General features: G+C 35.3%; 1 protein-coding gene across 17 annotated transcripts in view; it reads left to right on the forward strand.

Annotated features, from left to right (window-relative positions):
• BAZ2B (bromodomain adjacent to zinc finger domain 2B) overlaps positions 1 to 18,404 on the forward strand; it is a 381,204-nt gene that overhangs the window by 62,218 nt on the left and 300,582 nt on the right. For all 17 annotated transcript variants that reach the window (XM_032409746.1, XM_032409845.1, XM_032409773.1 and 14 more), the window contains exon 3: positions 11,363 to 11,722. The gene's annotated coding sequence lies outside the window, so the exon portion shown is untranslated. The remainder of the gene's footprint in view (positions 1 to 11,362; positions 11,723 to 18,404) is intronic.

The following is an 18,404-nucleotide window of genomic DNA, read 5'->3' on the forward strand; positions in this document are numbered from 1 at the left end:
GATCCAGCTTATATTACCTTGTTTCCAGGTGATTTCTGTCATTTGTTTTGCTTCTTATAGGATAATCTTTCTCCCTCTTTTGGATTGCCTCTCTTCAGTGAAGAATGGGAGAGAGGGAGAAGGGTTATAAATATATAGGGGGAAAGAGTAAGGTTATAAAAAGTAATTTGAATTCATTCGGGCTAGGGATATTTTAATGTCATTGACTCTCTTTAAAAAAAAATTAATGACATTTTTTGGTAAACAATTCTGGTAAAATAGTAAAAGCTTTCCAGAATAAACACAAAATATTGCTTTCCAGTATTTTTGTCTCTAAAAGTGGAGAAGACACTAAAGCTAAGGAAGTATTAATTCAGTGTTGCACTCCTCAGAGCAAAAGCAGTTATAAACCATACAGTTGCCAAGTTTATTAAACCAGCAGCAAAATAATAAATATTATGTCTGGCAACAAGTCAGAATCAACTATTGGCAAAATTCCTTTAATGTGATACATTTGGACACTATAATATCAATGATAAACAGTATGAAAGCACAATTACTCTAACATGTGCATGCTAATAGATACTGGGCTTTACAGTTGGATGAAACCTTTTATGTGAAGAGTATGAATGAACTTTTTACCTTATATGCAGTTCATTTATGAGGGTGAAGTTCTTGACAACTTCTTTTTTTTTTTTTAAATTGCTGAAAAACCATGCTAAAGGGGAGGAAATTTTAAAAATTTGGATCATAATTATTTTGAGAGCCAAAAAATTTTCTGGAAAAGGTATATTGGAATCTATATTGATGGAATAAAAACTATTGGACAAGGAACAACATTACTCTAGTAGTTAAAGAGTTGACACCTGAATATTATTTCTCATATTGCATTATTCCCAGGGCACAATTATCTGTAAACAACATGGACTGATCTGATTCAGTTTTTATTTTTATTTATTTCTTTTTTTAAAGTAAGTTCCATGCCCAGCGTGGGGCTTGAACTCACCATCTTGAGATCAAAAGTCACACACTTTACCAACGGAGCCAGCCAGGGACCCCAAAATAATAATCTTCTAATATTTGAAAACTATTAACAAATTAGCAAGAAGTCCCTCACATCACTGATGAAAAAGTTGTTGTTTTTTTTCATTTTCATCTTACTCATTTACTTAAACAAAAGTATCAATGGCCATTTATGTAAGAACTACATTCTTCAACTTCAACTATAGGTTGGCTACAAATAGAGCTACAGACACATGAGTTTGGTAAAATCAAAGTATTCTGTGAGAATCAACTGGCTATATGGATTTTACAATACAGTGTTGTATATTTTATTATTATTTGAAATTTATTCAAAAAATTTCCCAGATTTACCACCACACCTCTGTTGGGGAGGACCACAATTACTAGACTTCAAGGAATTCACAATCCAATTGAGAGATGTGAACACCCTAAAATATCTGATACAGTGTGATGAATACTCTAACAAAGGTATTCAAAGTAAAATGAGTACACATTAGATTATTTTTTCTGGGTGGAGATGGGGGGAAGAAAGATGTGTATGGGACGTCTGGGTGGCTCAGTCGGTCAAGCGTCTGCCTTTAGCTCAGGCCATGATCCCAGGGTCCTGGGATTGAGCGCTGCATTGGGCTCCCTGCTCAGTGGGGAGTCTGCTTCTCCCTCTGCCTCTCCCCCTGCTTGTGCGCTTTCTCTCTCTCTGACAAATAAATACATAAACCTTAAAAAAAAAAAAAAAGAAAGATGCGTATGAGTCAATCCCATAGTGATTAAGCCTTCTTTGCCTTATGGTTTATCTTGATAAATTGTTTTTAATAATTTTGCCCTGAAGGAGAGTTTCAAACTATTCAAGGTACTGACGCATGCCATTTGGGCAAGCCCTCTGAAATCACAGAAGTGGTCTTTTCTGGGTTAGGAAGAAATATATTTTTTAAAAGATTTATTTATTTATTTTTGAGAGATAAAGAGAGAGTATGGGGAGGAGCAGAGAGAGGGACAAGTAGACTCTGCGCTGAGAGCAGATGACATGGGGCTCCATCTCACAACCCTGAGATCCTGACCTGAGCCAAAATCCAGTCGGATGCTTAACCGACTGAGCCACCCAGGTACCCCAGGAAGAAATATTTTTTATCTCATATCAGATTTCAAAAATTCATGTGACTACCTTCCCACTTTACAGTCAACATGTTTCAAGTGAAAAACCAGAGTTTTATAATCACTGCTCAATTATTTTCACAGCATTTTGAAAAATATATACTTAAGGACCCAGATTCATTCCTAAGCACAATTTTCACTACTTCCCCTAAGAACTGAATCAAGGGGTGCCTGGCTGGCTCAGTTGGTAGAGCATATGACTCTTGATCTCTTAGTACAGGCCAGTAACATTTTTAAATTTCCTTTGTAAAAAAAAAATCTAATGTTGAAATCTATCTATCTTATACACACGCGCACACACACACAGATATATATCAGTATATATTTCAACACAATTTCAAATTAGGCTCCCTAACGTACATTTGATAGGAAATGTTGAGTAAATTTTTGTTTCCTTTATTTACCAGTTTTCAAAATTATGAGTTGGTTCCCTAGCATCATTCAAAGATGAAAAATTATGTTTTTTAAAATGTATCATTAGGGGCACCTGGGTGGCTCAGTTGTTGGGTGTCTGCCTTCAGCTCGGGTCATGATCCCAGGGTTCTGGGATCGAGCCCCACATCGGGCTCCCTGCTCCGTGGGAAGCCTGCTTCTCCCTCTCCCACTCCCCCTGCTTGTGTTCCCTCTCTCACTACGTCTCTCTCTGTCAAATAAATAAATAAAATCTTTAAAAAAAAAAGTATCATTATAAATTTACGTATTAAGATATATTTGGGGCACCTGGGTAGCTCAGTCGGCCATCTGCCTTCAGCTCAGATGATGCCATCATGATCTCAGGGTCCTGGGATCAAGCCCCACATTGGGCTCTCCACTCAGTGGTGAGTCTGCTTCTCTCTCTCCCTCTGTGATCTATGTTGCTTTCACTCTCTCTCAAATAAATAAAATATTTTTTAGAAAAGATATATTTAGGGGCACCTGGGTGGCTCAGTCATTAAGCGTCTGCCTTTGGCTCAGGTCATGATCCCAGGGTCCTGGGATCTAGCCCCACATCGGGCTCCTTGCTCAGCAGGAAGCCTGCTTCTCCCTCTCCCACTCCCCATGCTTGTGTTCCCTCTCTCACTGTGTGTCTCTCTCTGTCAAATAAATAAATAAAATCTTAAAAAAAAAAAAGATATATTTATGTTTTGGGGTGCCTAGGAGGCTCAGTTGGTTAAGCGTCTGATTCTTGATTTCAGCCTGGGTCATGATCTCAGGGTTGTGAGATCAAGCCCCCAGTCGGGCTCTTTGCTGAGCATGGAGCCTGCTTAAGATTGTCTTTCTCCTTCTCCTTCTGCCCCTCCCCACTCCCTCTCTTAAAAAAGGTATATTTTTGTTTCAATCCATTGTAGTTAGTCTTAACAATGTTCAAATTGTCTCATCTTTGGCCAGTGGGAGTCACTTCAAGTTGTCTTCTTTAAATTGGTTCTCCAGCCCTTTAACGTGATGCCAATAATCTTGATAGTTTTGGTTTGTTTTGTTTTTGAGAGAGAGAGAGTGAGCGCGTGAGCGGGGGAGGGGCAAAGGGAGAGGGAATCTCAGGCAGACTCTGCACTGAGTGTGGGAGCCCCTCTCTGGGGGCTGGATCTCACAACCCTGAGATCAGGACCTGACCCAAAATCAAGTCAGATGCTTAAACGACTGAGCCACCCAGGCACCTAATAATATATATATATATATATATATTTTTTTTTTTTTAGAGAGAGAGATTTTACTTATTTATTTGTCAGAGAGAGAGAGAGAGCACAAGCAGGCAGGGGGAGAAGCAGGCAGAGGGAGAAGCCCAGGCTCCCCGTTGAGCAGGGAGCCTGATGCAGGCAGGACTCGATCCCAGGACCCTGGGATCTTGACCTGAAGGGAAGGCAGATGCTTAACCGACTGAGCCACCCAGACGTCCCTGATGCCTTGATAGTTTTCATGGTTAATGGTGTAATAGGGTATTCTGGGCTTATCTTGAACATTTCCTATCCCAAACCTGGAGTCAGCATTGGCATCAAGGAATTCTTTTCAGGGGCAAATAGTATTTAGAGGCCATAATATTGGTACACAGGTGTGGGCTTGTTGCTACTGCAATAGTCTGTTTCTTAGGCTTTTATAATGGGCAGAATTAGGAAGTATGTATTTTTAAATATAAAATATGTAATGAGTTCTTCATACATCTAATTCAGGATCAGAGAGTTTTTATGTAACTCATTCATTTTATATCTGTTTCTTTTTTGTCACATAGCAAAAATTAAGTTTTAAAAATACCAACTTTGCTTTTTGCAAAACATCCATTTGCTTTTTCTCAGACTATGCATGCAACAATATTAAAATAACAGCACCAATTCAGGCCGCAAGAATACGGTTAGTGATAACAATTTAAGTTCCTGTTTTGTTGTTGCTGCTTTAAAGTTATTTTTCTTATTTTATATCCTATGAGAGATATACTGTTAAATTACTGTGTTTGTGTGTGGTTTTTAAAAATTATTAAATGGGGTCACCTGGGTGGCTCAGTCATTGGGCATCTGCCTTTGGCTTGGGTCATGATCCCAGTGTGCTGGGATTGAGCCCCACATCAGGCTCCCTCCTCCGTGGGAAGCCTGCTTTTCCCTCTCCCACTCCCCCTGCTTGTGTTCCTGCTCTCGCTGTGTCTCTCTCTGTCATATAAATAAATAAAATCTTTAAAAATAAATAAATAAAATAAGATAAAAATTATCATATGTAAAGTCACTTGGAATAGTCTCTGTATGGAACTCCATATACAATTAAGTTTATTTATTTCATTTAGCTTTCATTTTTGTTTTTTTAAGATTTTATTTATTAATTTGACAGAGAGAGACACACAGTGAGAGAGGGAACACAAGCATGGGGAGTGGGAGAGGGAGAAGCAGTCTTCCCGTGGAGCAGGGAGCCTGATGTGGGGCCCGATCCCAGGACTCTGGGATCATCACCTGAGCCGAAGGCAGACGCTTAGCGACTGAGCCACCCAGGCGCCCCATTTAGCTTTCATTTTGATGGGAGTGTTTTAAAATTTAATTTGTTTTTGTTTTATAATTATGTAAATTATATGGTTCCAAAATCACATCTACAAAACCAGTTTTATGAGAAAACTTCCTACTATTCTATCTTTTCTGCCTGTTCCCTTTCTTCTTATAGGTAACCATGTTTTTTAAGGTTTTGATTTTTCCTTTCATTTAAAAAATTAAATAAATATTTGGATGAATGGTAGCATACGATAGAAGTTTTTCTCCACCTTGCTTTTTTTTTAAATTTATTATATACTGTGGTTGTGAAATACTTCATATTATATACATTCCTCATTCATTTTTAAAAATTGCATAGTACTCCACTGTGTGTGTGTACCCTAATTAATTCAACCATTTCCCTATGATGAACATTTGGGTTATTTCCAAACTTTACCTATAATAAACAATGCTTTAGTGAATATCTTCTTATATATATATATTTATATATCGATTTTATATTTTCGTCCGTGTAGGTCAGATTCCTGGAAATGGGTTTTGCTAGTCAAAAAAAAAAAATGCATATGTAACTTTGCTAGATACTGTCAGATTCTCTGTTGTTGAGGTTTTTTCCATTTTTCATTTCAACAAGCAATATTTGAGAGTGGTCCTTTTCTCATAAGTGCCTTACTAACAGGTTGTGTTGTTAAATTTTTGGATTTTTGCCAATTCGTTGGGTGAGAAATAGTATTTCAGTGATTCTTAATTTGCATTTCTCTTATGAGCAGGGTTGAGAGTATTTCTATTTAAGGGACATTTGCCTTTTTCTGTAAAATGTCTGTTCAGGCTGTTGGTCTTTTATTCATTTTTAGATACTCTTTATATATAGGGTTATTGGATTGTCTCATATAAGTTACAATATTTTTTGAGTTTCTCATTTGTCATTGTACTTAGCTTGTGGTATTTATTTATTTTCTTTTTTGTCATATAAAACCTTTTTTTTAAGTGCTATATAAAACCTTTTTAGTTTTATGTATTTGAATGTATTTTATGTATTGCCAGTATTTCACATTATTGCATCTAGTTTTGACCATTGCGAGTAATGTTTTCCCTACTCTCCAGTTATAGAGGAATTGACCCGTAAGTTCTAGTACTTGTGTGGTTCAAATTTTTACATTTAAGTATCTGTTTTTAAAATTTATCCTTAGAATAGATCCAAATTCATCTCTTATGACTACCCAGATCCCAACACCACTTATTAAAAAGTCAATTTTTTCCTCACTGCTTTGAGATACAGCTTTTATCTATGTTAAATTTTCATATGCATTTGGGTAAATTTCTCAATTTTCTATTGTGTTTCATTGATCTTTTTCTCAGGTGCCAATGCCAGCTGTAAATTATAAAGGCTACATATATAGTGTATTTTAATATCTGATATGAGATTGCCCCACACACTTTCAGTGCTCTTCTTTTTCAGGGCTTTTCTTGTTTTTTTTTTCCTTTTTATTCCAAAAGAATTTTATAATCAATTTTATGCTTATAACACTGTTCTTAATCAGGAGTCTTTATCTGAAGCACTGTCAGAGTTTTTTTTTTTTTTTAAAGGAGAAGAAATACTTGCTTTCCACCCCAGACCTACTGAATCTCTGGATATTGGGCCTGGGTATGTATATTTAAAAAAAAAACTTTCTGGTAGATTCTGATAATCCCATTAAAAATGGCCTTATAAAGTATAAATTTAAGTTCTAATTCATGACTATTTTATGATTTGTATTCTCTTATATATTCTGGATCTTACTTAATGACTCCAGCACTTATCCAGTTTTTTAAGCCAGAAATCCCTGTAGTCTTCTTTCAGTCCTTCCTCTCCCTTAACTCCCTCTGTTTTCAGTTGGTCACCAAATCCACATTTTACCTCAAAAACATCTGGCTTTAAATCTCCAGTGCCACTGTCCTTCACTATCTTTCTCATGAACTGTTTAGCACTTTGGTCATACTACAGTTTATCATTTGCACTGCCTACATAGTTGTTGCTCCCTAAAAACAAGGTTGATCATGTCACTCCTTTGCTGACTTTTGTTGGCGCTCAGGATAAATTCAGTCACCTTACCATGGTATCTTAGGCCTTTCACTCTCAGGTCCTACCCTCCTTTTCCTTCTTCATCCCTGGTATTCCATACCTCACAATGAATATTCCTGTTTCGGTGAACTTCTCATTAGTGGATGGACACCAGGCTTAGTAGCTCTTTTTATTTAAACTTACAGCTTCTTTTACTTAGGATCTGCCCCTCCGAAGCATTGCCTGGTAGGCTGTCGGTATTTGAGATGCAGTTCAAATGACATCCTTTTGATAAAGCTTTTTTTTAGACTCAAAGTCAGAATTATTTGCCCTGTCCTCTTTATTCTAGCAAAACTTTATTATTTGTATCTTTATAATGTGATTTATGTGAGTCTCTAATCTCTCAGGAATTTCACACTTTCAACATCCACCAGAATGTGAGCTTTTCATGTTTTCCCAGTCTCTAGCAGAGTGCATAGCATATAGTGAGCACTCAAATGTTTGTTCAATGAATGAAAACAAATAACTCTTCATTAGTTTGTACTGATTGAAACTGAAACAAGACATGACAGTGGCCAGCTTGTTCTACTATTGAGATCTTTCATATTGGCTTTTTGTATCAGCCTTCCTAGACTTTGTTCTCTGTACATACATGTCAATTCCTTATCCTTTGAAGATCCATGTATAATACCTATAGTAATAAATTAGATACGTAATCATCTTTATCTCTATATCTCCCTATTTGAGAAGTTCTATCTTGGTCTTAAAAATAGATGCTGCTTTACAGAAGAAGTGCAACAATTTACATATAGTGATGGCATAATTAGCATGGGATAGGTACATATCTTATATAGAATTTCAGAAATAATTATCAGTAATATTAGAAAAGATGTTTGTTAAATTCTTTTGCAATTCTGAAGATGAAGTACTAATTTAGATGATTATTCTAGGTAGAGAACTAAGTGCTACCATAGTCAAATTATTTTATAATTGTAGTAATTATTCCCCCACCCTCCAACTCTATGACTGTGTTGTAATCTTTGAAACAATCAAATGTGATAACATAAAGAAGGGAAGGAATCATATTAAAAAAATAATTTAAGCACAATTTCATAGAGGGTAGCAAATACTAGAATAATCCAGTTTTAAATTTCTAGTATACTTTTTTTAAAAAATCAGTTTTAAAGGTATAAATTGGATAATTAATATATTTGAACTACCAAATAGCACCAAATTATTTTAAATATATATTTAAATACACAATTAAAGCTTTTTTATTGAAATGTAGAAATTCATCTTATGAATATTAGCTAATCTGAGTTTTTCATTTATCAACTATTTTGTTAATTATTGATTTTCATTTAACTGCATTTCAGCCTTAAGAGTGTTACAAAAATATTTTTCAAATTATTGGAATAATGTATAGTTTTGATAATAAGTATAGTTTTTAAATATTTTAAAGACAGTAAAATCAAGTTCTTTATTATCATGACTTTTATCCTTTATTCCAACATTCTGACAACACTGAGTCTTATTTTGTACAAGTTACTTTATCATTCACCCAAGGAAAAGACAACTTTGTGTTATATATGGCTGCAACTTGAAATTATATATACATACTCTTAAAAACATTTTTTGGATTATGATTTTAAAATCAACCAGAAGAATGATAGGAATTTTGAATATGAGTTTTTATTTTTATATAAGTTTTTATATAAGTTAATCACTTTTATTACCAATGTACCCAGTGTTTTCTGTTGATTAGGTATATATTCAAAATTTAATAAGTGAATTTTATTATATCAAATGTTTTTCCCACAGGTTTCTTCTCTAAAAACAGGCAATATAAATTACATATCCTTATGAAACCTAGTGTTTGAATAAACAAAGTACCATCTTCAACTCAATATCATTTCAAAATATTACTGGAACCTAAAATTGAAACTTATTTTGATGTATTTGAAGTATTTAAGTATCCTTAGTTTTCCAAATTACTCAAGTGTGCATTTAACTTTATTTCAAGAGAGGATTCTGTATAAAAATTGAGGCAACTTGAATCTAGCCCTTTTTAAAAAAATCTTTTCAAAATTGAATACTTTCTTAAAAGTAATGCTAAATTGTCAGAAATGGATTGTTGAAATATTAATAATTCTTTATATATAGAAATATCAGTGAGTTGCCTTGTTTATTTCCAAATGTTTTAAAATACTGTTTGAGTAATGACCGCTATTATTTAAAACTCATGAACTTTTTTTGTTAATTATTTTGGCTGGAATATCTAAATGCTAGCATTCACACTTATATTTTAATCTATATTTTTCTTCTGGAACATTATTGGTGAATTTTGAGATTGTAGAACTCTTGACCCAGTCATACATGTACAGAGCTTGGCCTCTGAGTTAATTAAATATGAGTTAATAATATATTATAAGGAAATTATTGTCCTTATTACAGTTATTAGGTAGTTACTCAAATTATAGCTTCAAAGGAATGCAGAGCATGGAAAACTCAGGATTAAATTATGCATTTGAACCTTAGGCCAGCTTTTACTGTAGAGACAGTTTTCTGCTAGGAGAGAAATTGTATGTCATTGAAATTAAATGCTTTTCTGGGGATGGAAGGTTCCAGTTTTTAATGAAATTACTGAGTGTGGTGTAGTGAAATGATTAAAATCTGTATTCCGGGAATGTGGCAGGGAAAAAAAATCAATAAGTGCTAGCGCAGCTTTGCTGCTCAATGTGAATCCTGAGAACGAAATAAACTACTACAAAAATAATAATTAAAAACATATCAGCACATTAATTTATTTAGCATCAGTCTCCTGAGACATCATCTTCACTAATTTTTAGCATACATTTTACTGTGTAATGAGCAGCCTTTTTTTCAGATATCCCTATTAGGCAGGCAGTATTTCTGCCCTTCCCCCAGTGCTCCTGCATTGCAATCATTGTACTTGCACTTATTATGTTACAAATGACCGAGGTAAGGCTGACATTCTCAGTGCATGCAAAAAGACCTAGTCTGCCAAGCTTTTTTTTCCCTCCTAATGAAGCAGCTTTGTGAAATCTCCCCATGTGTTAATACTAATGAAGATCCTCCAGCACAATTAAAATCACAGCCAGTGGCTGAAGAGGAAACATAAAACAATAGCATCTTTTAAGATACATTTATCCACAAATGTATGTACAAAATATACATATATGGTCAAGTTATTCTTCTGTGGCTTGCCTTTCACTTGCTCTTCATCCTGAAAATTAAATCATGCAATTTTTAATTATATAAACTTGGAGACTTTAATGTGTTCTGGGGGAAAAAACACTACCTCAATAAAAAAGATTAAATTATATATATTCTTGTGTAATAAAGCGTTAGCCAAAGTTATGGCTTTTTAAAAATCATTTTTAGGAAGCTATGGGTTGTGTACCCAGGAGGGAATAGGGTGTATTTCACCTTTATTTTAACTTCATTGGTTTCAGGATGTTGGGATTGGGGGGTGAGGGAGAAATGTAAGGGTAAACAACAGAAAGTTGGGAGATTCTGGGGGTAGACAAAAAGCATACCTCCTGTGTAGTTTAAAGATGGAGCAATGAGCTACCAGTTTTAACTTGATTTTTTTAAAAAAGTGTTCAATTCCTACAGTTAGCTACCCCCCCCCCCCTTTGACTTCAGAAATTGGAGGGAAAAACTACAATTGAGATTACCTTTTACAGTTTTAACTTCTAACTTTAAAACGTTTTGCAGGTTTAACGTGTTATATTTAAATTTTAATTCCGTGCATCAACACTACTGCTAATTTAATTTGCCCGTGTTTGGGCAGCAGCGTTTTATCCCGGGACCATCCTGCGTCCTGCTTTTTATTTTGAGTTCTAAACATCCACGAATTCCTGGCATATTAATTTAGTTGGTTTACAGACTTCAACCGAATTCTGAGTTTACAGACAAAAAAGTTTAGGTGGAAATGGTTAATCTATGCTCCTTATTGTCCAGTTTACGTTTTTTAAATTAGGTTTCCAATCCTATTTTCTAGAGTCCTACTTTGGAAAGAAAAAAATATTAAGTTTCTTAACTTTTTCCTGGGACAAGGATCGGTTGCAAACTCAAAGCTACAGTATTCTTGGGAGGAAGAAGCAACCCCCCTCCCTCCCTTGGCTCCTTTAGGAGCTGATAGGTCATTTATTATTGGAACTGAAATGGTATAAACAATTCTCTCTCTTTTTTCCCTTGTTAACAGCAACTTTCATTGTTAGAGAGAGGAGAGAGAGAGAAGCCTTGTTGGTTGACGTCACTTGGTTCATGAAGCCTTCGCCTAGAAGTGAAGCTGCTGAACAAACCTTGAGAAGAATCATCTCCTGCTTCAATCTGCTGCTGGATAGGAACTAATCAGAGAGAGGCGGAAGGCGGAGAAGGAGGGAGTCAAGGGCTTTCCCGATCACAAATCTCACCTCCACTCCAACTCTCTTTATACTTTCCTTGCAAAAATAATAATCGCGATAAGGAGGTGGTAGGGTTTCCAAAAACAAAAGTCGTAACCTTCAACCATCTGGGGAAGGCAAAAATCTCATCCACCGCAACTCTCAGTTTGAAAGTAAAGGTGAGTTCAAAATCTTCGGGTGTGAGGGGTGCGGGTGAAGATGAAAATTCCAAATGTTACAAAGCCGGTTGTTAGCTGAACAGGAGAAACTACGCTCTTGCGAGCGGGGACTCCGGAGTGGCTTCTCTCGAGGCGCTCGCCCTGCCCGCCCTGCTCGCCCTCCGCGGCTGTTTACCCTCGCCGGTCGGTGTGTCTCTTTGTTGTGCTGGCTGGAAGGCTGGGGCGGTGCTCGGGGTCCCGAGCGGAGTTTGGGGGAGGAGGACGCGGTCCTGGGGGGGAGGTGGGGGGTGCGGTCTCCGGAGAATGTAAACTTTATTCCTAGCTGCCAGTGCGGGACTTCGGTGCAGCAGGGCCGCGGGCAGACGCAGCCGCCGCCAGTCCGCCTCCTTTGTGCCGGTCGCCCTGCTCGGCCGCCCGGGCTGCGCGCCTCCTCCTCCCTTCGGCTCCCAGCGCTCGGCTCCCAGCGCTCGGGTTGCCACCAACAGTTTTGCTTCTTAAAGGATAACCTCTGGCGCTGTTGCGATCGCCGTTCCTACCCCGGAGTATACGCTGCTCCCCCAATCCCTGCCGGGGTAGTTTCAAGATACCCCCCACCCCCCCAGTCCGCCTACTGCTGCCCTTTTTTGCCTCCGCCCCCTCTTCCCTTTAGGACTGCTGATCTGCTCCTGGCCCCCCCACCCCACCCCCCGTCCGGGCCTCTTGCTTTCTCTGTGTAGCTTGGAGCTCCAGAGTTTACAGAAATGGGCTGGGGTGGGGGGTGTTGTAATGGGGGCAGGTGGGACCGGGAAAAGAGCTGGATACTTGGGAAGATCTATGCTTGTACACAGGGTTAGAGGAGCACAGCTTTTCCTGCAGTAATGTCTGTCTCCTAGCAGTTCTTCCCCGGGAACAACCGCCAGCCCTCAACTCTTCTTCGCTCTTTTAATCTTCTTGTCGCTCCCCTCCCCCCTTTCTCTTTCGCGGCTTTCCTCCTGTTAAAGTAGTTCCATGAACCCCAGAACTGGGACTTGGGAAAGGAAGGAAGTGTTGGGAGAGTAAGAGCTGGCTCTGTTGTTTGGGCGATTTTCTCTTTTCTCTCCCTCTGTATTTATCTTTTGTGTGTTGCTTCCTTATAAAGAGAGAAGCAGCTGCAGTCCTTGGCCGAGTTGTTGAAATTTATCCCTTTGTGTATATTACAATATCCTCCATTTTTTTTTCCTGCCCTCTAAACAACAAGCGTTTCGCCATCTTGGGCAATTTTTATTCCCAAGTCTCCCTTTTTTTATTTTTGAGAAAGGGAAAGAAGCCCTAGAAAGGCAAAAAGTGTGTCTGGATTAGACTCAAAGTTTAGGGAATGTTCAGGGGGCCCAGTGACGTCATGTAAACTTTATCGAGAAATTTTCCCAAGAGAAAATTTTTCACCTAATTTTTTCCCGGTTTTAAAGGACCGTGTAACTTACTGGTTAAAGATAAGTTGTGTTGCTTATTTTGGGGTCTTGCACTCAAAATGAACCCTCAGCGTCTACACATTTTACGTTTTGGTAACAGGTGGAAAATTATGTGCAAAAAGATGGTATAAACTTTTATAGTGTCATTGGTATTCACCTAGCTTTTTGTCTACGTGTTTTTTTCTTTAAAGGTTTCAAATGTTATTTTTAATCAGTATATTCCTTTCTCATTTACTCCACTCTGCTGTGGATTTTTCTTTAATCGGCTTGGTTAATATTTTACGTATAATTATTTTAGATTACCTAGATCCCCTTTTGTAATTAAATAATCTATTTTTTTTTTACATATTTCCTTACATTTTGGAAAGATAAAACTATTAAAATACCTGGAGATACTGGATACTTTTAAAATTTAGTAGCAGATATTAAACGATTGGCAAAAATGTATTTAAAAGCAAAATTTATTTTAAAATATATTTTATAACTTCAAGCTGTAAGCTCTTTGTCAGCCATTATGAAAAAATAAACAATAAAAATTAGTGTTGTTTTAATTTGCTTGTCTAAAATAGTTTTTTATCTCACAGAAGTTTGGTTGGTCACATGACCAAACTTAATGATACACTGACTGGTATATAAATAAGAGGTACTGTAAATTGAATGGGAAAGTGGAATTCTGTCTCCTGTAGTCATTTTCAGTCAGCATATTTACTTCTAACAAGGAAATGAAACTGTCTGTATTTAATTTGCATTCTCTTTGTCTTCTGGGTTGGGGAAAAACACTGACTACAATTAACTAAAAAAACCCAAAACTAATAGAAACAATTCTGAATACACTGAAAAGGTTTGTCTAACATAAAAATTTACATTGTATGTAGTAGTATGTTTTTATCTCTGTAGCAGTCTTCTTTGGTATTATTTGCTGTGTTATTTATCTTGGAATTTTTTTATGTAAAACGCTATATAGAAAGCTTGACTGAATTGAATGTCTGCCATTTATGTGAATTGTAGGTAGGTGAAAAATGTTTAAATAGTTAAGAGCACATAGAACAGATGGTTTTAAATTATACATGCAACAAAGGACTAGAAGATTTGGCAGATTATAAATGGCAAGCAACAGAGGATAAGCAGTTTAAGAAAATGGTAGTTAAGTACATTGGATGTCTCACACCTATTGTAAACACTGTACATATTGTCACTATGCTGCATAATCAATAATTTAGACAACCTTGAGGCACTTGTAAGTTTCAGATAGAAAAAAGTCAAATTTTACAAATGTTTGAAATGAATGGTTGAATGTAAAATTATTTTAAGCCTGTGATGACAAATAAGAGTCTTATAGGGGAGGTGATCAAATTGTATGCTGTAAAAAGAAAGTTATTTATCAGGACTTAATATTGTATTCATATAATGGTTAGGAGAGAAGTAGGAGTAGGCAGATTATTTTAAAATCCAGAGAATAGTATCTTTACTGTTCCTATATGTTAAATTATTGCTGAACTATAGTAGCATTTACTCTTTCAAACACTACTTAAAATATTTTTAGAGTATTCAGTCTTGGAAATGCATTTATTAGAATTCTGTTGGCATAATTTACTAAGTACTTATTAAATGAAGGAAGGATGTATTTCGGTATTATTTTTTGAGTTTTGTATATTATAATTTTTCCTGGTGAATATAGTTTGCTCTCAGTTTTTAAAATGTAAAGATTTTTATGTAGCTTTTGCCTTTCTAGAAGAATCTGAGTAATTATATTTATCATTTTTCAAGATTTAAAATAAAGTATTCAAGTTGGCAGAAATTTGTTTTTATTTTTATGTCATTTATTTAAAATGCGTTTAAGTCTGTAATGGAAACCTTGGAATTTTAATTCTGTTGCCCTTTCTCTCATTTCTTTGTTTGCATGTTTATTATAGAACTGCAGTGTAAAGGAGCAGATGTTTTGCCAAACATCCTGATGTGTTGCTTTTTCTTATGGGAGTGCATAACTGTTCCTTCTGATGCATCAACTTGACAGCTGGTTGATTTCATGGAGCTGCTAAGAAGCCATTAGTGGTGTCATTGAATTGAAACAGAACAGTCACTCCCAGCTTGAACTGCAATTGTTAATGTCTTTGTTGCTACTTTTGTGTTACTATACAAGATGTAGGATATCACAGTTGCAGGAAAGTTCCTGTTTTCTGTCTTATCTCCTTGAATTAGTGAAAAAATGTGTTAAACTTGATTACATTTAGGTTTAAAGATTTCTCAAAAGAAAAGATTTTAAATTGTAATTTCTGAGTTTCTGACCTAGTCTTAGCTAGGACTACCAAAAGAAGTGATTTAACACAAAGTAATGTGTGATTTTGACCCCTAGTTGAAATAATATCTTAATGATTTTTAATATACTTGATATCCTGAGGGATTAATTAAATTACCTAGTTAGGTATTTTAAGAAGTTTTTGATTATATAAAATTAAGTATTTCATACCATAAGGTTTTAAAAAATTGTGCTTTATTTAATAAATGTTGACTTGTTTGATTAAATATTTCTTTAAACTTTTGTTGCAGAAAGTAATCAGAAGAGAAAAGAATTATTGAGGAAATGGGCAATTTTATATTTAATTTTCTCTCTAAGGAGGTGAAGATAGTAAATAATTGACTAGTGGTCATTTAATGATTTTAAAAATTGAAATGGTATTTTTATTATACTTAGTAACTTCTAGTGATAGTTTCAGCTATCAAACTATGGAACTAAAAGGTGTCAAATCATCCCATTGATACTTAAGTGTTTTCTACTTATTTTATTTATTTATTTATTTGATAGGAAAGGAGATAGGAAAGAGGAGGAATAAGGAATGACCACTCCAACAGAGAAAACATATTTTTTAAAAAATGTGTAAAAAAACCTTTAGGATAATAAGTTTAAGGGTATATGATGTAGTTTACCACTATGTCAGGAGATCTTTTCTAGTTTTAGTATTTACTCATTTTTAATTCTTTAAGTATTCTTTAAGAATTCTTTTAAGAATTCTTTAATTCTTTAAATCTTTAAGTACCATAAGCATTTAAATAATTTTTCAAAGAGCATAAAATTTATAACATATTTAAAATAGTTTGCCTTTAATAAATACTTAAAATGTGAAATTGGTGATTAGAATATATGATTTGCTGAGTTAAATGCCATTAAAAGGACTTCCTATACAATATAAACAAATTGTAAACACTTCTAATACACTGCTAAGTGATTCCAGAATTATGATTTCCTGCAATTATAAGTTTATAGAGATGTTTTCCTTTTAAATAGACCATGCATTACTAAGACTTCCTTCAGGTAATATACTTTCTCAACTCTTTTTATATAATAGCCATACAGTTCCTTAAAAAGAAAATCATTCTGTTACCTTAGCCTATGATTCAATTTTTAAGAAATATATTTACTCATATTGTGTCAAGGCAGATATTCATATAAACTAAATTATGGTAAATTATATATTAAATGTAAACTTTTATTTTTTTTTAAAGATTTTATTTATTTATTTGACAGAGACACAGCGAGAGAAGGAATACAAGCAGGGGGAGTGGGAGAGGGAGAAGCAGGCTTCCTGCAGAGCAGGGAGCCCGATGTGGGGCTCGATCCCAGGACCCTGGGATCATGACCTGAGCCGAAGGCAGACGCTTAACGACTGAGCCACCCAGGCGCCCCTAAATGTAAACTTTTATTTTAAAGGAATCTCAATGCTTAGCTCATTTTTACAGGTAATATGGTCTTAATTGTAGTGCAGATCAGCATCCCATCATTGAAGTAGGAATTTTTCCACATTTGGTTATTCTAAACAGAAGAGTCATAAAAAGTTTAAATTTTCATTCATAAGTTTTTCTGTTGACCCTACTAACTTTGAAATTATGGGCAATATGTATAATTAATTTACAGTTACATACGGAATTATAAAATATTAGCAACATCTTTGCTGAAAGAAAAACAAAATGAATTTACAGGACTTTCAAATCTGTTTTGAATGTTATGTGAATTGTGGCAATTCATAATAGAGTCTGAGATGTAAAATAGTTAATAGTCTTGATACTTATAGTTTAAACAGTTTTAAAATGAATAGGCTTTTATAAGAGTATGAGGTAAAAATACAGTTTTTATCCCACATATTTAAAAATTTACTGTATAAGATGGGGTGTTTTCTATCTTTCTTTAATTAATGCTTTTAAAATAGTTGTTTTTATAATTTATGAAATTTGATTTGTATTTTGGTTTTTGAATGCCTTTCATTCAAGAAAAGAAGTGTTAGAGATAATAATAATGTAGGTAATATATAGGTAAGAACCTTTACTAATTTTGTGTGTGCACATGTGTGCATGTGTATTTAAGGAAAAAGGAGCATTTGGTTTGAAGATAATTATTGCATTGGTACTTCAGCTATGTGTAGACATAATTGTGTGTTTTTCCACTGTTTTCTCCTCTTAACACTTTTCCACAAGCATGCACTCATTAATCAAAGATGGTGCACTCCTGCTGAGGGCAGAGAGGTTCATCAAATTGGCAGTCAGTTTGGTGTAAAGAACGGTGTACTGAAGCTCTTAACTCACTGGGACATAAATAAATCTAAGGTCTTTGTATGCAAACCCTGGAGGTTAATACTGTATAATTCAATGTCCTGTCTTTGTTTTTATGATTGATGTTTTTAAATGTTTCAGGCTTGATGCAAGTCTTCTAGTAGGTCATGTCTGACATTCTGATTGGCTGAAGTAAGAAAGCATTAGGTTGTCAGAAGGACTTTGAGTATGCTGCAGAGATTTTGATTTTTTTTTTTTTCTTACGAGATCATTGTCATATTGCCTGAGCTGTTACAGGAATGTACCAATGATTGACATCCCCCACTGTGATAATGGACCCAGTGCATGAAATGCCAATAGTTTGGTCCTATTTGTTCGGAAGCTTACTGCTATTTGTATCCTTAACAGAGCTAACATGTAGAACAAGAAAAACTACTGGGATTTCTCTGTAGAAATAGTGCTGGGATTTGGCTTTAACATGAATTGGTTGCATATTCATAATTTAAGAACAGCTGGTTACAGCAAGCACATAGTCATTTGCAAGCTATTATAAACCATTCCACTCACACATGGAGCCTGTGCTTGGTGATTTTTTTTTTTTTTATTGATCTACCTGCATTTAAAATCTGGTCACTGCTGCTACAGAAGCTCTTCATTTTAGCTGTGTTTGCAACATAGAACAGCTTCAATTTTAAATATTTAATTTAAATGCT

This window comes from Phoca vitulina, unplaced genomic scaffold, assembly GCF_004348235.1.
Source record: "Phoca vitulina isolate PV1807 unplaced genomic scaffold, GSC_HSeal_1.0 scaffold1, whole genome shotgun sequence".
Lineage (NCBI taxonomy): Eukaryota > Metazoa > Chordata > Mammalia > Carnivora > Phocidae > Phoca > Phoca vitulina.